This window comes from Zingiber officinale, chromosome 11A (assembly GCF_018446385.1).
Source record: "Zingiber officinale cultivar Zhangliang chromosome 11A, Zo_v1.1, whole genome shotgun sequence".
Lineage (NCBI taxonomy): Eukaryota > Viridiplantae > Streptophyta > Magnoliopsida > Zingiberales > Zingiberaceae > Zingiber > Zingiber officinale.
This window is the reverse complement of record NC_056006.1, coordinates 35,590,918-35,613,299: the sequence shown is the minus strand read 5'-3', so window position 1 is coordinate 35,613,299 and position 22,382 is coordinate 35,590,918. Positions and strand designations below refer to the sequence as shown.

The following is a 22,382-nucleotide window of genomic DNA, read 5'->3' as shown; positions in this document are numbered from 1 at the left end:
CCCCGGCGACGAATCTGCCTCCGCCAACCCACTGTCGCCCTTGTGTTCCGACGCCGCCGTTGACTCTTGACCCGAGTAACATCGACCGCCTCCTCTCCGCCCTCTCCTGATCATGAGGGTTTCTGTCGTGCCGCCACAATGAACCCTGCTCTGATTTCTACAGCCAACACCCTCTCCACAGTCCTCTGCCATTGTTGACCTAGGGTTCCGACGGCCAGTATTGAGGTAGGTTTTTCTCTTAAACCTAGATTTAGGTTTGGGTGTGCTGATAAGGTGGCTAATCAAAAACAGATTAGGCAACGAGGTGTTTTCCAGATCAAAGCTTGGATCTTCTCCTCTGTTCTTGATTATTTCCTTCCTTGTGGTGGATTTAGGTCACGGTTGAGGTATGTTTTGGATCTTCTATTCTTGATCCGAACGGTGTAGTTTGTTCCCAGTTATGAGTTGTTATTGTTTGTGATCTGGAATCTGTGCTTGTTTTCTAGCAGCAAAGCTTTAAACTCCAGCAGCAAAACTTTAATTAGTAGATGCTCATACTCGGTCCAGCAGCAACGATCCTTGCTATTGAGCCACAGCGACTGGGGTTAAGGTATAGTGTAGGAATTGAACATCGTTGTAGATGATTGCTAGTTTTGTTAGCAATAGTTGTTAACTTAGATTTAGAATTAATCTAAGTGGTGTAAGTAGGGTTAATGAAGCTAACCCTAGATGGTTGGTGGATTAGGAAGTTGTTTAGCTATTTGTTTATAGTTAACTTTGCTAAACTGTACAATTTACTACAGGACTTTGACGCGAGACGAGACGACTATCTCGACGTCAGATTTGGACCAGATTGGATCCTTTCTTATTGGAGGCGGGTACTTCTGACTTTATGTCGTTTGATATGCATAGTAGTGAATTTAACAAATTGTAATAATTATATTTCTTATCTGTTTCGGTTAGTCACTACCCGATACTTGTTACTTGCTTGGTTGATAATTGTTTTGCATATCATGTTATTTCTTACATGCTTATACATGCTTATAGGGGGTAGTGATATACCATGCTTCACCATGTTCAGGACCTAGGTTTTTATACCTTATCTTATCTGTGTACCTTTGATTTGATTCATTGACTTAAGGTGCACTTTCTATATATATATGGTTTAGCTCAGGATATTTACATGGTTAGTGCCATGCACCATTCGCATGATTGCATGTTGTGCGATAGTTCGCTCTATTATTGTTGAGCACATCGCCAGTTACATGGATCTGCACACACCACCACTCATGGGTTAGTGGTCGATTCAGGCAGCGTGTTGCAGCATGGACTCTGTTTGGCTTCGTTGGTCCGCTCATGGGTAGTGTGATGCAGCGTGGTAGCCGACAGAGATTCCTCCCCGTCATCGTGTACCGGGAGTTGAGAGCATTGCGCTCCCCCATTTATGATTTGTGGTAGGAGGATAGGTGTACTCCGACAGCATCCCGTTCACTCGGTCACTTATCAGGAGCAGTGACGATAGAGTGCACGGTTGTCACAGCCCTACCCACTCTGTCTCACTATTGTGTGTGAGATGGTTGACTGGCGTCAGGGGTGACCAGGACGCATCATTGGCATCATACGCATTGATGCATTTATTTCTTGTGATTGTGTTTGCTGCATTTATTTGCTGTATTTTGGTTGGATGGCCATGCTTGACATGCATACAGGATTTCTATACCTCTCGGACTGTTTATCCTTGTACTAGGTCCTGGTTAGTACAGTTTTCTCCTATTTACTACAGTTTGCATTTACCTTTATTACGTCAGGAGACTGTATGCATGATTAGTGCTAGATGTTATTTACTTACTATGTATATCAGTTGTTACCCGCTGAGGAGTTGACTGACCCCGTGGATATTTACTATTTTCAGGTTGATGATGTCAGGAGAGAGTTCCGGTTGCTAGTCCCCTACAGTCCACGAGGATGAGCGTCGATCTTGTGGTTTTCTTTATTAGACTGTGTTTAGACTTGTTACATTTTGATACTTGGATCTTATGTATGGATTGTTTTACTTATCGATGGGTTTGAATTTGAATTTGTTTTACTACATGCCTGCCTAGATGGCAGAAGAGGTAAGTTGATCTTATTGTCGGATTTGAGTTTTATTAGTGTAGTTGAGTAGGGTGGATTTTGAGTCATATTATCATTTGTTCTGTTGTTTTACTATTAAACTGCGTGGTTGTGTCAGCCAGAGGCTGAAATTGATATAAACTACATGGATGTCTGTGTTATTGTTTTGTTTATTATTGTTATTAATCCAGCCGCATGTGGCTGAGGTATTTGGTGATGTAGTTCAGATTGTCCGCCGTACAGGGGAGATGCTGCCGAAATTTCTTCGGACAGGGACTCATTCGGGGTGTGACAATTTAGTGGTATCAGAGCTTAGGTTTTACGATCTTTGTTTTCGTATTTTGGATATTTGGGATAACCTGATACCAATTTATTTGGTATCAGAGCGCCAAGGTTTGGCGATACTTGTTTGATTTTCGTGTGTTGGATTTTTGAGATTTATCTGATACTAATTTATTGGTATTAGAGCGGGTTATGATACCTGCTTTTGGTGTTCTGGATATTTGGATATCTATTTTGGTTTGTACGGATTTCCGTTATGGTTATATTTCAGACTTCCGTTTCGGATTTGTATAGATTCCCGGTGATTTACTCGTTTGAAATTCCAAGGTCAGTATGGGGACTGGACAGTGACGGAACATCTCCAGACATCAATTAGGTATGATGTTATTTTGGTAATTGTTGATACTTGTAGTAATATCTGTGATATAATTTAACAGATATGAAGAGATCTACACGTATTGCTGCGAGACGTGGTGCTGGACGACCACGTACAAGGCCTTTGGGATCTCTGGATATGCCAGAGATGCCTACTGAGGCTAAGCCTGTCAGTCAGGGACAGACTCAGCATATCGCGGGCGCGTCAGCCTCTCAGACCCCGATGGCTCCCATAGAGGTACCTACCTCGGCTGTGCCGAGTGTACCTATCCCTACCATATTTCCGGTACCACCAGGGGTACTATTGGCATACCCGACACCTGCTCTAGAGCAGCCTACGGCGTACTCGGCACCACCACCATCTGGACCTACAGTGTACCCGACACCAGTGGCACCTGTGCCCCCTATACCTACGGTGTACCCAGCAGCACCTGCATCAGCGATACCGGCTGCTCCACATCCGGTACCACTACCTACCGTACATCCAGCCGCTGCCACCTATGCTCACCCTGCAGTGCCACCGACGGCTTATGCTCCAGTTTATACAGCAGCACCGGGAGTACCTCCTCTGGTTTATTCAGCGGTACCACCTGTAGCACTAGCTCCAGTAGTTCCGCTAGTTCTTGCAGCCGTTCCGACACAGCTCACTGACATTGACGCGGCACGAGCTAGGATTCCAGTATTAGCAGAGTCGATGAAGAGTCGATTCACACTCTTCCGAGGAGACCTTGACCCGAGTATGGCTCTATCATGGATAGAGACTATGGAGCAGACCTTCTTCTATATGGCTTGCTCCGAGTGGGAGAAAGCAGAGCTGGCTGCTTTTCATTTACGGGATGAGGCTAACGCCTGGTGGATTACTCAGCGTTCCATCATCGGCGAGCGGAGCATTACTTGGGCCAGGTTCAGAGAGGCTTTTGAGAGCCGTTTCTTTCCACTAGCATATCAGATGGCTCGCCGGCAGGATTTCATGAATCTGCGACAGAACAATCGCTTGGTGACAGAGTATAATACTGAATTCAACCGGTTGGCTAAGTTTTGTCCAGAGTTAGTTGCGGAGGACAGATCCCGCATGATGCAAATTATACAGGGACTGGATGGTCATCTGCAAGTAAGGCTTGTCGGTTTAGGGATTGCATCTTACTCAGATGCACTGGATCGAGCCTTGATGATAGAGTTAGCTCAGCAGAGAGCATTTCCGGACAGGAAGAGGAAGCATACGGGTCAAACATCTAGACAGATCCAGTGACCCACAGGCTACGATGAGCGGAAGCGACCGCAGCGACATTATTTGTTTCAGATGTGGATCCAGAGATCACATCACCCCAGCCTGCTCTCTGGGATAGCCAGTTTGCTTTTATTGCAAACTGCCTGGGCACCAGAGCCGAGATTGTCAGCTGAAGGCTTAGCACACGGCTTCCGGAGGGTCGGGTCAAAGGGGACAGTCTAGTCAGACGGGGGCATATCGAGGAGGGCAGAAAGCCCAATCTTCACATCGTTAGCAGGGGATAACTTCACCTGCAGCAGCGGCATTTGGCATGCTTGGACAGGAGTACTCCAGTGCTTCCATAGCACCCCAGAGTTATGTTCCAGGACCTTATTATCCGACGCAGGGGCAGTATCAGATGCAACCTCAACCTCTAGGCCAGTACCAGACTCAGTCCTAGCCATCGACACAGTATCAGTCACCGCCCTCTCAGTCTTATCTGGCACATTATCCAACACGGCCTCAGTGGCAGGCTTCTACCCAGCCGCAGCAGCCGCTGGCAGCGTTACCACCTCCTCCTCCGCCAGAGATTGGACGTATTCATGCGATTACCAGAGAGGATGCGCAGCATGCCGACGGATCTGTTTTCCGCGGTACGATTTCTATTTATGCCTTATCTGCAGATATACTGATAGATACTGGTAGCTCGCATTCTTTTATATCTCGTACTTTTATACGAGAGATTGGTAGATTACCCACTTTTAGACCCCAGCGAATGATCGTCTCTCTACTGTCCGGTGATACATTAGACGTCACTAGGAGGTCAGAGTTGCCGTTAGATTTTCGCAACATGATACTTACGGTAAATCTGTTAGTATTGGAAATGGTCGATTTTGATATTATACTTGGCATGGAATGTTTGTCAGCATATCATGCCACAGTTGATTGCCAGACGAGGGTGGTCACATTCCGGCCATTATGAGTTTTTGGTAATGTCATTTGGGCTTACCAATGCTCTAGCGGTATGTTATGGATTGTTGTAGTGGAGCATTGCTCCCACATGTTATGGATTGTTGTGGTGGAGCGTCGCTCCCACATATTGTAGATTTCTCATAGAAGAGCGTTGCTCCCACATATGTGGTATTTCCTGTGATGGAGCGTTGCTCTCACGTTGGAGGATTTATTCTTTGGTGATTAATATTGTTGGTGATTAGATTTCAGACTTGTTGTCAGGGATCTTATGGTTGAGTATGCCTGTTGTACGGGCATTATGAGTTCTAGGTCTTACCCTTTAGGCTTACAAAGCCCTAGATGTTTTCATGGACTCGATGATTTCGGTATTCCTAGGTTGTTTGGATCGATTTCCATTGTCCTTGTTGACAATGTTGTAATCTATTTTTTTGATCCGAGCTCAATACCCCCATCTTTTCACTTGAGGTATGTGATTTAATTTACTGTTCAGCATTTTGTACTTTCTATCTGTTGTTAGTATTTGCTGATGGTAGATAACGAAATTTGGGGACCAAATTTTTATTAGTGGGGGAGAATATAAAATATCGAAAAAATGGCGAATAAAAATAAGGGAATTTTTCAAAATTTTTGGATATTTTTTGGGAATTTTTCGGAGCTCGTATGGACGAGTTAACGAGGATAAAAACGAGACTCGGAAAAGCCTGTTTAGGTTACCCCATTTTAGCGAGGAAATGTGGATTTTCTTTATTTCCTTTTCTTTTTATTTCTTCGCTTCTTCCCTTTCATCGCCGAACCCCCCCCTCCCCCGCGCGACTCTCTTCCTTTCCTAGCCGAAGCCCTCTCGAGCCCTAACCGTCGGCGGTTACTCCTCTCCCTCGCGTGCATAAGGCCGGGACCAAGAGAAGCCGACATTTTTCTTATCCCTCTCCGCAGCCGAGCTACCTTGCGTGTGCCCTAGCACCGCCGGCTGCCGATCCTCCTAAGCCCTAGCGCCGACATTCAGTCCATCTTCACTGCGAGCCGCACACTGGACGCCTTCTTCTTCCTTTTCCCCCAAGCTCCGGCGACGAATCTGCCTCTGCCGACCCACTGTCGCCCTTGGATGCCGACGCCGCCGCCGACTCTTGACCCGAGTAACACCGACCGCCTCCTCTCTGCCCTCTCCTGATCATGAGGGTTTCTGTCGTGCCGCCACACTGAACCCTGCTATGATTTCTACAGCCAACTCCCTCTCCACAGTCCTCTGCCATTGTTGACCTAGGGTTCCGGCGGCCAGTATTGAGGTAGGTTTTTCTCTTAAACCTAGATTTAGGTTTGGGTGTGCTGATAAGGTGGCTAATCAAAAATAGATTAGGCAACGAGGTGTTTTCCAGATCAGAGCTTGGATCTTCTCTTCTGTTCTTGATTATTTCCTTCCTTGCGGTGGATTTAGGTCACGGTTGAGGTAAGTTTTGGATCTTCTATTCTTGATCCGAACGGTGTAGTTTGTTCCCAGCTATGAGTTGTTATTGTTTGTGATTTGGAATCTGTGTTTGTTTTCTAGCAGCAAAGCTTTAAACTCCAGTAGCAAAACTTTAATCAGTAGCTGCTCATACTCGGTCCAGCAGCAACGATCCTTGCTATTGAGCCACAACGACTGGGGTTGAGGTATAGTGTAGGAATTGAACATCGTTGTAGATGATTGCTAGTTTTGTTAGCAATAGTTGTTAACTTTGATTTAGAATTAATCTAAGTGGTGTAAGTAGGGTTAATGAAGCTCACCCTAGATGGTTGGTGGATTAGGAAGTTGTTTAGCTATTTGTTTATAGTTAACTTAGCTAAACTATACAATTTACTACAGGACTTTGACGCGAGACGAGTATCTCGACGTCATATTTGGACCAGATTAGATCCTTTCTTATTGGAGGCGGGTACTTCTGACTTTATGTCGTTTGATATGTATAGTAGTGAATTTAACAAATTGCAATAATTGTGTTTCTTATCTGTTTCGGTTAGTCACTACCCGATACTTGTTACATGCTTGGTTGATAATTGTTTTGCATATCATGTTATTTCTTACCTAGCATACATGCTTATAGGGGGTAGTGATATACCATGCTTTACCATGTTCAGGACCTAGGTTTTTATACCTTATCTTATCTATGTACCTCTGATTTGATTCATTGACTTAAGGTGCACTTTTTATATATATATGGTTTAGCTCAGGATATTTACATGGTTAGTGTCATGCACCATTCGCATGATTGCATGCTGTGCGATAGTCTGCTCCATTATTGTTGAGCACATCGCCAGTTACATGGATCTGCACACACCACCACTCATGGATTAGTGGTCGATTCAGGCAGAGTGTGTTGCAGTAGGGACTCTGTTTGGCTTCGTTGGTCCGCTCATGGGTAGTGTGACGCAGCGTGGTAGCCGGCAGAGATTCCTCCCCGTCAATGTGTACCGGGAGTTGAGAGCATTACGCTCCCCCATTTATGATTTGGGGTAAGAGGATAGGTGTACTCCGACAGCATCCCGTTCACTCGGTCACTCATCAGGAGCAGTGACGACAGAGTGCACGGTTGTCACAGCCCTACCCACTCTGTCTCACTATTGTGTGTGAGATGGTTGACTAGCGTCAGGGGTGACCAGGACGCATCATTAGTATCATACGCATTGATGCATTTATTTCTTGTGATTGTGTTTGCTGCATTTATTTGCTGCATTTTGGTTGGATGGCCATGCTTGACATGCATACAGGATTTCTATACCTCTCGAACTGTTTATCCTTGTACCAGGTCCTAGTTAGTACATTTTTCTCCTGTTTACTACAGTTTGCATTTACCTTTATTACGTCAGGAGACTGTACGCATGATTAGTGCTAGATGTTATTTCCTTACTATGTATATCAGTTGTTACCCGCTGAGGAGTTGACTCACCCCGTGGATATTTACTATTTTCAGGTTGATGATGTCAGGAGAGAGTTCCAGTTGCTAGTCCCCTGCAGTCCACGAGGATGAGCGTCGATCTTGTGGTTTTCTTTATTAGACTATGTTATGTTTTGATACTTGGATCTTATGTATAGATTGTTTTACTTATCGATGGGTTTGAATTTGAATTTGTTTTACTACATGCCTGCCTAGACGGCAGAAGAAGTAAGTTGATCTTATCGTCGGATTTGAGTTTTATGAGTGTAGTTGAGTAGGGTGGATTTTGAGTCATATTATCATTTGTTCAGTTTGTTTACTATTAAACTGCGTGGTTGTGTCAGCCAGAGGCTAAAATTGATATAAACTGCGTGGATGTCTGTGTTATTGTTTTGTTTATTATTGTTATTAATCCAGCCGCATGTGGCTGAGGTATTTGGTGATGTAGTAAAGTTTCAGATTGTCCGACGTACAGGGGAGATGCTACCCAAATTTCTTCGGACAGGGACTCCTTCGAGGCGTGACAACTAATGCCCCATTCACAATAGAGCTTCATGCCTCTTCCACCTCTACTCCAATCACATATATCCAACAATCACAGATTAATTCGATGGGTGGGATATATTGAGTTTAAAAAAATGTTAAAATTTTAGGTGGCGTTTGATTTTTTTCTAGGAATCAGAATGGGAATAGAAATTATAGTATTATGGAATAGGAATGGATATGAGAATGAATATCATTTTTAAAAATAATGTTTGATTTGTTAAATATTTTCTATCAGAATAAACTAAAATTTTCTTTTTTTATCCTTAGATGAAAATAAGAAAAAAATAGATGTGAGAGAAAGTTGAATGTGAGAGAAAAATATGATGAGAGAGAAAGTGTAATGAAAGAGAAAATATGATGAAAAAGAATGAAGAGGGGGCAAGTATGATGAAAGAAAATGAGAAAAGAGAGTGTGATGGGAGAGAGCATAGTAAGAGAGGATAAGGAGAAAGAAAATATGATGAAAAATAAAATATAGTGGGAGAGAATGAAGAGAGAGAAAGTGTGATGAGAGAAAATGAGAAGAAAGTGTGTGTGTGATGAGAGAGATTGAAGAAAGAGAAAGTATGATGAAAGAGAAAGTATAATGGAAAACTGACGAAAGATAGTGTGATGGGAGAGAAACCACGGTGGCAAAAGGTAACTACGCTCGCCCCCAGTGCCCTCGTCAACCAATCCCACGACTAACATGGAGGATGGGAGAGAAACCATAATGAGAGAGGATGAGGAGAAAGAAAGTATGATGAGAGAGAAAGTATGATGGGAGAGAATGAAGAGAGAAAGTGTGATGAGATAAAAAAAATTTAAGGAGAGAGAGTGTATGATGAGAGAGATTGATGAGAGAGAAAGTATGCTGAGAGAGAAAGTTTGATGATGCTCCTAGGGCATAGCACAGACGGTGGACGCATGGAATCTCTGGCGTAATGGCTAGGGGTCGATTCTCAGGAATTGATGACCTAGGGTTTACCCCACCATGCGCCTGACGTTTGTGTACCTACATGTACCTCCCTCTATATCTGTGGGATCGGCACTAGGGGGGACATTAATGTAGCGGATCTATATTTGATGATAAAATGAGGAGAGAGAAAGTATGATGAAAGGGAATAAAAAGAAAGAAAGTGGTATAAAAAGAAAATTTGAACAAATATATTAAAGGTATTTTCGTCCAAAACTTAATTCTCATTCTCATTTCCATCAAAACCCAAGAGGGAATGTGGGTTTCATCAATACCCAAATTTTTGGGGTTCATTCTAAAATTTTAATTTCATTATCTTCAACCAAACATAAAGTTTAGGAATGAATTCATTCTCTCATTCCCAAACCCCTAAACCAAACGTCACCTTACTTTTAATAGTGCACTTTAAGCTCACTATTAATATTAAATTTTACTATACTTTTAACCGCACGCAAATTTGCGTCGTAAATATTTAATTTTAATAACAAACCCTACACACCATAAAAAAGTTTAATGACAACATACTTTTTCTACATGTTGTCATTTGCAAAAATATAGTACTATTAGCAGCGTACTTAATTGGGAGCACCATAAAAAATATTATTAATGGCAAACCCTAACCATGCGTCGTTGATGATGTCCTGTAGAAAATCATATTTATTGTAGTGATGGTCAATCAAGTACACTACAGGTAACATTATTTAAGAACTGTCACATCAGCATCCCCCTAGAGCTGGTCCCACGGATATGGAGGGAGGTAAATATAGGTACACAGCTGAAAGCACATAGTGGGGATGCTAACCCCAAGTAATAACACTCTGAGAATCAAACTCTGGACCTCTCAACCACGAAATCATACACCCCCAGTTATGTTGCGCCTTGAGGACACACTATAGGTAACATTATACTTATACAAATAATGGCTATTAAAACTAAATATTAACAACATACTTTTTACATGCTGTTAAAAGTATTATTAATTTTAAGGATGAGAATTTTAACAACACGCAAAGTGTTGTTAAAAATATTATAATTACAATTTTGACTCTTTTTTTTGCATTGTTAAAAGTCTTACAAATGTTTTTAAATCTGTCCCACACCAAATCCTACCCGGTCACCCTATCGAAAACCTTTGACACTAAAAACCTCCATCACCAAAAGCTTTTTCACTCGAAAACCTCTATCGTTGATACCTTCGCCACCCCGTGCAAGTTCTCTAGCCCTATCTTCCCTCATTTCAGCACTTTCATACTTTGCAATCCTCGACCCCAATCGTAACCCTAGTCTTAACTCACCCCACAAGCTCTTCGTCGTCCACAAGCATCTCATCATGACCCTCTGTCGTTGGCCCCGCTAAGCCCCATTGCATCTTAGTCCCCATTCAGCCCTTCACTATTGCATGATTTACCCTCTCTCTCTCTTGCTCGAATGTCATCATCGTCATCGTCATTGTCATCGTCGAGTCTACCGTTGACCCTATATGTGCAAAGAAATGTTTGATTTTTTAGGACCTTATAAAGCCCTATGTATGCATGCAGAGAAAGGTTTGATATTTTTTTTCTATTTAACTTGTGTTTGTTTACTTAGTATTTTTCTTCAAAAGGTTGCTGAGGAGAGTGATTTAGTTAAAACTCTATGTATGAACTAGTTATTAGAATCTACCCATATGTGAAGTTTTCAATGATTTCTAATATCCAACCATTTTAGTTTAATGTAGATCAAAGTCCTTTACACTCCAAGAGAAAAGGACATTAGAGACAAAAAAAAATTCCATCTTAGGAAGTCATTATCATGTCTTAAAAATCTGTTAGTGAAAGTCTCATGGCTAAATTTGAGACAGAAATATTCTGTCTCTAATTTTTAAAAATAGATTGAAAAATTATTTATGAATCTGTTTATAATTTGACCAAATGAAATTAATTTTAAATACAAATATTATTTCTAATTTTGATTTTAATTCATCATTAATCTGTTTAAATTATATAAAAAATATAATTTAATTTATTTATAAATCTATTTATAATTCTGTTTATATTTGTATATAAATTACGTCTCAAATTTTTATTAAATCAGTCATTAATCTATTTCAAATAATATATCAAATATAACTTTAAATTTTTTATAAATCTATAAAATAACGAAAATGAGCGAATAACCATAAGGGAAATTTTCAAAATTTTTAGAAATTTTTCTGAAATTTTTCGGAGACCGTATTTACGGGGATAAAATTGAGCCCCAGGAAAATCTGTTTTGATTAATCCATTTTAACGAGAAAATGTTATTTTTTTTATTTCCTTTTCTTATTCTTTTTTTCCTCATTTTCGTCGTTTCCCTTCTCCTCTTTCCCCGCTTGCCCAAGCCCTCACCTCCGGCCGTTTCTTCTTCTTTCCAAAACCGCCATCGCCGTTCGTTTCTTCCTCTCTTCCCCTCTAGTACAAAAGCTTCAAGTCTTTCCTTGCGTTGACTCAATTCCTCTTCGCCTCGGCTCCTTCCCATCGCAGCGCCGAGAGTCACCACAGAGATCTCTCTGTCACCGAGCCCTAGCTTCCGAGCCGCACACCGCCAACCATCTTCTCGGTCGTGTCTCTTCCTTCTCCTCTACTCATCGTCGCTGACCTTCGCGGGTTGACACCGGCCGTTTGAGCCCTAGCACTGATGCTGACGATTAGAGCACCACCTGATCTCCTCGCGCCTTCACCGTCATCACTCGATCTCTCCAAACATGCGACACTGCCCTTGTTACCATAAGCAGCCAACACTGTGGTAAGCTTCGTTGTGGATTAGTGTGCATTTTAGGGATGGTGTGGTTGATTGTTGATGTTGGCGTTAATAAATGGGTTCCTTCAGTGACTGTGATTTAGGGCATTGAAGAAGCAGTGAGCTCCCTCTTCACTAAGCACCGGGGTATCCAAATACCAGCTACCACACTTGAGGTAACGATTATCTCCAATATATATAGTTTAAGGATAGGAGCTATATTAGGTTTTGACTGTGAATGAATTCCAGAGAGGGCAATAGCCTCATCGTTGCTTCGACTTTAGTTTCCAGTAATGTGTTGATGGGTTATGTGAATCTAGAATTCATTAATGTTAACATGAGGTGCTAATTTAGGTGAAATCATTGAATTTAGTATGAATTGGGAGTTTAGTGGATTAACTGTGTTTAGTTGAAGATCAAGGTTTAAATTGAATATTGTGGTTAGTTGTTTATTTGTGGTTAGGTTATCTTGTGGTAAGTTGAAGATTGAATTGCCACTAGAATTGATTTAAATATAGACTTACATCTAAATGGAATTAATACCCTAGCTTCCTAATCGGATTAGGATTTAGTTTAGCTATTTTTGTTTATAATGAAAATTAGCTAAATTGTACGATTTATTATAGGACATTGATTCGGGACAAGCACTTCGACATTTCGATTGATTAGCTCGATCTACATTGGAGGCGGGTACCTTGACCTATCTATTTTGATACATCTTGTTGATATGCTTAGTAGATTTTTAATAAGTAGTAATAATTATGTTTATATCTGCATCGACATGTCACTATTTATTTTCGAGCATGTTTTGTTTATTACCTGATTAGCATTCATGCCCCTGTTTATTATTTATGTTATAGAGACAGTGACATGTCATGCTTTATGATATACTGGACTGGTTAGATACCCTACTTGACATGTGTACCTAGATCATATTATTTGATCCACATATTTTGGTACACATTATATGGAGAGGGATATGATCAGGTTATTTCCCGGCTTAGTGACATGCACCATCTTGCATGATTGCATGCTGAACGGTTGGCAACACTATTATTGTTGAGCGCATCTCCAGTTACATGGATCTGCACACACAACCACTCATGGGTTAGTGGTTTTTATTCAGGCAGGGTGTGTTACAGCAGGTTGCTCTGTTTGGCTCTGTTGGTCCGCTCATGGGTAGTGTGATGCGGCGTGATAGTCGGCAAGGATCCCTCCCCGTCATCGCGTACCGAGAGATGAGAGCATTACGCTCCCTCACTATGTTTGAGGTAGGAGGGTAGGTGTAGTCCGACAGCATCCCGTCCACTCGGTCACTCATCAGAAGCAGTGACGATAGAGGGCACGGTTGTCACAGCCCTACCCACTCGATCTCACCATCGTGTGTGAGATGACTGACTAGCGTCAAGGGTGACAGGACATGTTATTGACATCATATACATTATTTGCATTTATTCCTTGTGTTTGTTGCACTTTACATGCTGCATTTTGGATGGATGCATTATTTGACATGCATACAGAATTTATGATACTTTGGATATAACGGCCTTGATATCCCTATATCCAGGTTCTGGTTAGTATAGTTACTCTTTATCTTTCAGTTCTGCACTTCAATATGTTATATCAGGAGACTGTACGCATAGTTATTGCTATTTGTTATAGTTTACTATGCATGTCAACTAGGTATTCGCTGAGTCTTGGACTCACACCCCGTTATTACTATTGTCAGGTTGAGGCTATTCAGGAGGTTCTAGTCGCTAGTCCCCCACCATTGCGCGTCGCGACGAGTTCACACTGTTTGGGTTTTCTTACTGTGTTAGACTATGTTTTTCATACTTATAGCTTGACATTTAGATCTTGTACATTTTGTTATTTGACGATGGGTTTTCATTCAGATGTATGCTGGAGTTTTGTGCTTTATTGGTGTAGTTGAGTAGGAAATCAGTTTTGTGTTTTATAGGTGTAGTTGAATAGGATATCAGATTTGTGTTTTATGGGTATAGTTGAGTAGGATTTTTGCGATGATTTCCTTATCTCTGCTTATGTTTAGTTGTTACTATTAAACTACGTGGATGTTTGCTATATTTGTACTGTTATATATTATTATTGTTCCGGCCGTGTTGGTCGAGGTATATGTGGCCCTGAGGGCATTATAGGAAATTTCATATTGTCACCCGTACAGGGGAGATGTTGCCGAAATTTTCTCTGGTAGAGATTACTTGGGGCGTGACAATTTATTTGGTATCAGAGCCAAGTTGACGATACTTGTTTGTTTTTCGTTTTATGGATTTGCGAGATTTAATCTGATATCAACTTATTAGTATCAGAGCGGGTTACGATACCTGCTTTTGGTGTTCTGGATTTTAAGGTTAGCCCAAGTTTGCCAGTAAACTTGGGTACTTATTTTCGAATTTGTATGGATTTCCGTTGATTTTCTCGTCCGGAATTTTGAGGTTAAATTTGGGGACTGGACAGCGACGAAATATCTCCAGACCTCATATAGGTATGATGTTTAATTTTATAGTGTGATACTTGTAGTAATATTTGTGTATTATAATTCAACATATATGAGGCGAGGTGCACGTGCTCCCGCGCTGAGACGTGGCGCAGGACGGCCACGTAAGAGGGCGTTGGAGTCCCTGGCGACAGTGTCGCCAGAGACGCCTACTGGGGTTGAGCTTGTCAGTCTGGAACAGACTCAGGATACTGCGGGCGCGTCAAGCTCCTAGACGCCGATGGCACTTTTAGAGGTATCTACCTCGGCTGCACCCGCTGTACTCACCCCTACTATATTTACTGTACCACCAGTGGTACCACTGGCATACCCGACACTTACTTCGGACAAGACCACTGCGTATCAGGCACCACCGCCACCGGTGCCTACAGCACATCCGACACCCGCACCAGCAGTAGCTGTTGCTCCACACCCGGTACCACCATCTATCAGACCTCCAGCCGCGACCACCCATATCGACCCTACAATGCCACCAACGGCACCTGCCCCAGCTTATGCGGTGGCACCGGGGATACCTCCCTCGGTCTATCCAGTGGTACTACCTGTAGCACCAGCTCCAGTGGTTCCGCTAGTTCCTATAGTCATCCTTACTCACCGCACTAATATAGTCGCAGCACGAGCCCGGATCCCAGTACTGGCAGAGTCGATGAAGAGTCGATTCACACTCTTCCGAGAAGAGACTGATCCGAGTATGACTCAGTCCTGGATAGAGACCATGGAGCGGACCTTCTTCTGCATGGCTTGCTCCGAGTGGGAGAAAGCAGAGCTAGCTGCTTTCCATTTACGGGATGAGGCCGACACCTGGTGGGTTACGCAGCGATCCATCATAGGCGAGCAGAACATCACCTGGGTCAGATTTAGAGAGGCTTTTGAGAGTTGCTACTTCTCACGTGCATATCAGATGGGTCGTTAGCTGAGGCCAGTTCCCGTATGCATCAGTTTATTCAGGGACTGGATGGACATCTACAAGTAAAACTTCCCGATTTTAGAAGTTTATCCTACATAGAGACACTGAACAGAGCCCTAATGATAGAGTCAGCTCAGCAGAGAGTGTTTCTGGACAGGAAGAGGCAGCAGACGGGTCAGACATCAGGAAAGATCCAACAGGCACAGGCTACTGGACAACAGTAGAGTGGTCATGGTCGGCCAGGTCAGGGTACTTCTGGGGCTTCTGGTCAGCCTCAGAAGTCAAGGCAATCTTCATCAGGACGTTCCCAGTCTTCCTAGCAGAATCGGAGCAGCCCGTCAGCAACACTCACTACACCAGATGTGGGTCCAGAGACCACGTCACCACAGCCTGCTTCCTAGGACAGTCGGTTTGCTACTATTGCAAACTGTCAGGAGTGTCTGACCAGCAGAAGACAGCTTTCCTGGCAACAGCTGCATATGACATGCATGGACAGGAGCACTCCGGTGCCCTCATAGTTCCACAGAGCTTTGTTCTGGGACCACAGTATCTGACTCAGGGGCAGTATCAGCCACAACCACTGGTCCAGTACCAGTCACAGCCCCAGCCCCTGGTCCAGTATCAATCGCAGCCTACCTATCCATCTCTGGCTCAGTACCCGACATCGTCACAGTGGCAGGTTCAGACTTAGGCACCGCAGCCTTTAGCAGCACTACCACCTCCACCACCACCAAAGACTGGACATATTCATGAGGTTACCAGAGAGGATGCACAGCGGGCCGACGGATCCGTTTTTCGCGATATGATTTTACTTTATGCATTATCCGCTGATATGTTGATAGATACTAGTAGCTCGCATTCTTTTATTTCCCGTGCCTTTATGAAGGACATAGGTAGACTACCTACTCTTAGACTGCAGCGACTGACCATCTCCCTACCATCCGGTGATTCATTGGACGTCACTTAGGAGGTCAGAGGTTGCCCGTTAGATTTTGGCAACATGATACTTATGGTTGATTTATTAGTGCTAGAAATGGTCGAATTCGACATTATCGTCGTCATAGATTGGTTGTCTGCATATAATGCCATGGTTGATTGCCAGACGAGGGTGGTCACATTCTGACCTCTGAACCAACCCTCGTGGGATTTCACTGGCATCAGGGACGATGACATATCGATCATTTTAGCGATTCAGGCTCAGAAGTTGCTGTCACATGGCTATCAGGGATTTCTTGTGTCTATGATTAATACTGATGACAACAGTACTTCCCAGCTCTTAGACGTTCCGGTGGTCTGAGAGTATCCCGATGTATTTCCAGATGAGCTACCGGGCTTGCCTCCCCAAGGCAAGTGGAGTTTGTTATTGAGCTGATTCCGGGGACCGTGCCAGCATCAAAAGCTCCATATCGTATGACACCAAAAGAGTTGGACGAGCTAAAGGTCCAACTCCAGGAGTTATTGGATAGGGGATTCATTCACCCTGGTGTTTCTCTGTGGGGTTCTCTGGTACTATTCGTCAAGAAAAAAGATGGTACTGTGAGGTTGTGCATCGATTACAGACAGCTAAATGCAGTGACCATCAGAAATAAGTACCCCTTACCGCGGATTGAGGATTTGTTTGATCAGCTCAGAGGTGCCTCAGTGTATTCTAAGATTGATCGGCGGTCTGAATATCATCATCTGAGAGTCAAAGAATCTGATATTCAAAAGACAGCATTCCGTACCAGATACGGACATTATGAGTTTTTGGTAATGTCATTTGGGCTTACCAATGCTCCAACGGTATTTATGGATTTGATGAACCGCATCTTTCTGGAGTATCTAGATCAGCTCGTTATCGTTTTCATCGACGACATTTTGATCTACTCAAGTTCCGAGGAGGAGCATGCACAACATCTTCGCATTGTCTTGGAGACTCTTCGACGACATCGGCTATATGCGAAGTTCAACAAGTGTGCTTTCTGGCTATCCTCAGTCGGTTTTCTGGGACATGTGGTCTCTAGCCGAGGTATTTTAGTAGATCCTCAGAAGATCGAGGTTGTCACTAGCTAGGAGTAGCCGAAATTAGTTCAGGAGATCTGTAGTTTTCTAGGATTGGCTGGATATTACAGACGGTTCATTGAGGGTTTCTCATGTATCGCTTGTTAGTTAGAGCCCTAGAGCCAATCATATGATGATTGTTGTATGGACTTATTGTATCATATTCCTATATATATATAAAGGCATTTGTTTTGGTTATTATACTTACTTGTATTGGTGCCAAATAACTAAGTATAATAGCGTCCTTGAGTAGAAGGTTCCTATCTATATCAATCGATTAGTTGAATCGATAGTGCAATGATATACAAAACACTACTCTTAATCATTCCTAGTTAAGTATTAACATTCAGGGACAATGTTAATCCGATGAGACTAGCATGTAGGTCAACTCGATGACTTGATCTCACAAGTCATGGATATAGAGATATCAATTTGACACATGGGTATGCATTGGAGAATGTATACTGAATGACCCGCAATGAGAAAGTATCATGGATCATTATATGAGTGTCATATACTTTCTCATGTGGCTATTAGTATAACAATTAGTCCTTGGACCTGAAGTCACCATGGTTCCCTACATAAGGAGTTATATAATTTGGCTTCGTCAAACGTCACCCGTAACTGGGTGGACCATAAAGGCGATTACTGGGTATGTAACAAATTATGTAGAGGGATGTGAGTGATGTAGATGAGATCTATCCCTCCTATATAACGGGAGTGACATCGTTATTCTTGATAGAGTGAGACCACTAAGTGCATGGCCATGCCCAAGTGAGTCAATATGAGATATTGAGCTCATTTGATTAGAGTGAATCTACTTGGAGTTCAAGATTTAGATTGATCAGAGGATGACACGGTCTATGCCTCACATTGATCAATCTAAATGTCAAGGATAGAAGGACACTTGTCATATATTGTGAAGAGTCACAATTAGTAGTAACAAGGTTATGTTGGATCTCAACATTCTTGTAACTTGGGTAGTAATGATGTGTTGCTAGATACCGCTCATTACTTATGCTTCTAAGTGGGTTTAGGAGCATTGTCAATGTTACAAGAACCTATAGGGTCACACACAAAGGGCAATTAGATGGAGATTAGGTTCATTTGATGTACCTATAGGATTAGATTGATATGATGAACCAAATTGGATTAAGAGTAATCTAAATTAAACTAATTGAGTTGGACTCGATTTGATTCATGTGTTCAATGAATCTAATTTAGATTATGTTTCATTGAATCAATTTAATCAATGAATAGAGATTCATTATATTAAATTGATTTGAATCAAATGGTTAGATTTGATCAACCATGGGAGAGAAGTGGTCAAGTTTGACTTGACTTGAGAGGGAAGATGAAAGGTCAAATTTGACTTGACCATTGTCACCTCATTTGTGAGTTGGCATTAAGTGGGCCAATGATGATGTTCCACATCATCAAGGTTGGGTTATGTGTGTGCCACATCATGAGGGAGATCAAGAGTTGTGACTCTTGATATCCCATGGAGGTATATAACCTCTTTTCAATGTGGTCGGCCACTTTAACTCATTGTGGGAGTTTCATTTTGTTTGTGTAACTCCATCTTCTTCCTCCTCTCTTCTCTTCTCTCCCTCTCCTCCTCCTTGGCCGAACACCATTATAGTGCTAGCACACTCTAAGTGTTTTCTCCATCTTTATTGTTCGTGTGGATACGTATAGAGGTGTGTCCACTTGAACACACTCGAGATCCGGCAACTTTTGGACGAGCGGGATTCGCGAAGGGCTTTGCTACAAGGGTAATCTCTTAACCATGTAGATCTAATGTAGATCTAGGGTAGAAAAACTTGTACATGTAAAATTTTATCTTCGCACGGATCCGGTGGCGTGGGATTTCGGGGTTTTCGCAACGCAAAACGAGGTTTTTACGGCTCGAAAATATCAACAGTGGTATCAAAGCCACGTGCGAACATATACTTGTTTTTATTTTAATTTTTATGAAAAATTAAAGTTTTGTAAGTTTCTGTGATTTTATGATTTTTATGGTTTTTATGAGTATTTTTCTCGTAGAAGCGAAGCAACGAGTGCTAAGACACTTGTAGGCTTCGACTACCGAGAAAATTTTTTTGAAACGACAAGTTCTCGCCCAAAATGTTTTGGGATAGTGGCTTAGGGTGCTGTAAGATCATCGTGGGACACTCGTGAGACTCATTTCACGAGAAGGGGTGCTGCCCCTAACCCGGCAAGGGGCATTGTCCCGTGATCGCGCCCGAAAATCGCTAAACGGGATCGCCGGAAAATTGTTACTCATAAAATTGTAAAATTAGTAGTAAAATCACAGAAATTTATATAAAATACATAATTTAGAATTATGTATGATATTGTGATGGTCATGGCCCAAAGAACCCAATTTGATTGGAAAATTATGTTGTAATTCATAATATGGCCTACGTGCCATTTTGTGTGTTTATGTGTGTTGTATATAATCGCGACCTGCGCGTCGTGCCTTCTTTTATTTTATATTCCTGTTGTAAATAGTTTAGACTCGAATGTAACTCGAGTTTCAAATTTGTAATGTACAAAATTGGAGCGGTGGAAGGTCCACTCGAGGAGGAGTTATGAGGAGGGTGCGAGCAACATATGGCGGTTAAAGGTAGGAGCTTGGAGAAGCTATTGACCCTAGGTTGACCATCCGATCTTGTCATTGGCTTGAGAAGATCGTAGTAGGGCCATGACTAATCACAATTTAATTAATTGCTTGTGTGTGTGTATGTGATGCATGCTAGAGTAGAGTAATTAATTAGTGCCACCACGATTAGATTAAATCTAAATCGAGTATATGATGCACCACGATTAGATTATATCTAAATCGAGTATATGATACACATCAATGATTAGATTAGATCTAAATCGCGTCAACTCGAAATGTCTACCATGCCGTGATACCCATCACTACCTCGATCACATGTTGTTGTTGAATATGACAAAACAGAGCAACGCATATTATCTTGGTAGGGTGCGGAGGGACAATCTTGGTCCCGCCTATCAACGCATGGGTGAGTCAAACTCAATTATATTGAGTAAAACTAGTTAAACTCAATTGGATCGGGTTTAACTATAGGCATTTTCCAATAGTTGGTAGATAGGTCAAAATCACATTTATATTAACTCTTGGGCGATTTAGCCAAAGCTAACTCAAGTTTTAATATATATGCGAATCTTGATCCTATAAACAAGAGTTGTATAGAGATGTAATTGGTAATTAGTTACCTACCGATCATACTAAGTCTTGGGCGATTTAGCCAAAGCTAACTCAGGGCTTAGTATGATGTGGATCTTGTCCCGCAAGAATTATAGCTAGTTGGTTAGAATCTAGTAGGTGTGGTTTGACCACATCCATGACTTGATTCTACAAAAGTTCTATAATTCAGTGGGAGCATTATTTAGTTAAAGGCGTAATTAAAGGATTAGTGGAATATGATATTTATTTTCTACATTTTTCTGTTGTAGATTGTCATGTCGTCAAACACGAACACCTTTTCCCTGCGTTCTATCCTTGATAAGGACAAGCTCAACGGAGCTAACTTCCTGGACTGGTACAGGAACTTGAGAATTGTTCTCACTCAGGAAAGGAAACTATACGTCTTGGAGCAACCCATTCCCGAGGCACCTCCTGCCACTGCCACGCGAGCTGACCATGATGCTTATAAAAAGCATCAAGATGATGTCTTAGATGTGTCCTGTCTCATGCTCGCGACCATGAACTCTGAGCTTCAGAAGCAACACAAGTTGATGGGTGCTTATGATATGGTTGAACATCTTCGTCAACTATATCAAGGACAAGCTAGGCACGAGAGATTTGAGATCTCTAAGGCACTGTTTCAGTGCAACATGCAAGACAGGACTCCCGTAGGTCTATATGTACTCAAGAAGATTGGGTACAAAGAAAGACTACAGAGGTTGGGATTTCCCCTTGGCCAAGAGCTGGCCACTGATTTAGTCTTGTAATCCTTGCTAAAGAGCTACAGTCAATTCGTCATGAACTACAACATGAATGAAATTGACAAGCCATTGCCTGAGCTTCTGAGTATGTTGAGAACTGCTGAGATCAACCTTAAGAAGGTTAAGCCCAACTCCATTTTGATGGTGCAAAAGGGCAAAGGTAAGGGAAAGTCCCAAGTCAAGGGCAAAGGCAAGGCACTGAAACCTAAAGGAGGGGTTGCCAAGGATGCTACAGGAACTGCAAAGTCTACCTTGAAGAGCTTAAGAAGAAGAGAAGTGAGACTTCTACTTCAGGTATATATGTTATAGAAGTCAATCTATCTATTTCTTCATCATGGGTATTAGATACCGGATGTGCTTCTCACATTTATACTAATGTGCAGACATTGAGAAATAGTAGGGCATTGACGAAGGGTGAGGTGGACCTACGAGTAGGCAATGGAGCACGAGTTGCTGCTGTTGCTGTAGGGACTTACTATCTATCTATGACCTCTGGGCTTGTACTAGAACTAGATGATTGTTGTTATGTGCCTGCTCTTACTAAGAACATAATTTCAATTTCTTGTTTAGACAAGAAAGGGTTTTCATTTATAATAAAGAACAAATGTTGTTCAGTTTATTTAAATGATATGTTCTATTGTAGAGTACCTCTGATGAACAGACTCTATATTCCAGACTTAGAGAACCCCATCTATAACATAAATACCAAAAGGTTCAAATCAAATGAAATGAACCAAACCTATCTCTGGCACTGTCGCTTAGGTCATATAAATGACAAACGCTTATCCCAGCTCCATAAAGATGGTTTGCTGGACTTATTTGATTTTGAATCATATGAGACATGTGAG

General features: G+C 42.1%; 2 long non-coding RNA genes across 2 annotated transcripts; both read left to right on the top strand.

The window, feature by feature from the left end:
- The first annotated feature begins 6,161 nt into the window (after positions 1-6,161).
- On the top strand, positions 6,162-6,491 carry LOC122031007. Its single transcript, XR_006125702.1, has 3 exons — positions 6,162-6,210; positions 6,277-6,371; positions 6,471-6,491. It is a non-coding gene; the product is annotated as an uncharacterized LOC122031007 (long non-coding RNA).
- Positions 6,492-11,678: 5,187 nt separating this feature from the next.
- On the top strand, positions 11,679-12,845 carry LOC122032435. The gene is made up of 3 exons (XR_006126080.1): positions 11,679-12,100; positions 12,185-12,270; positions 12,721-12,845. It is a non-coding gene; the product is annotated as an uncharacterized LOC122032435 (long non-coding RNA).
- Positions 12,846-22,382: the final 9,537 nt, after the last annotated feature.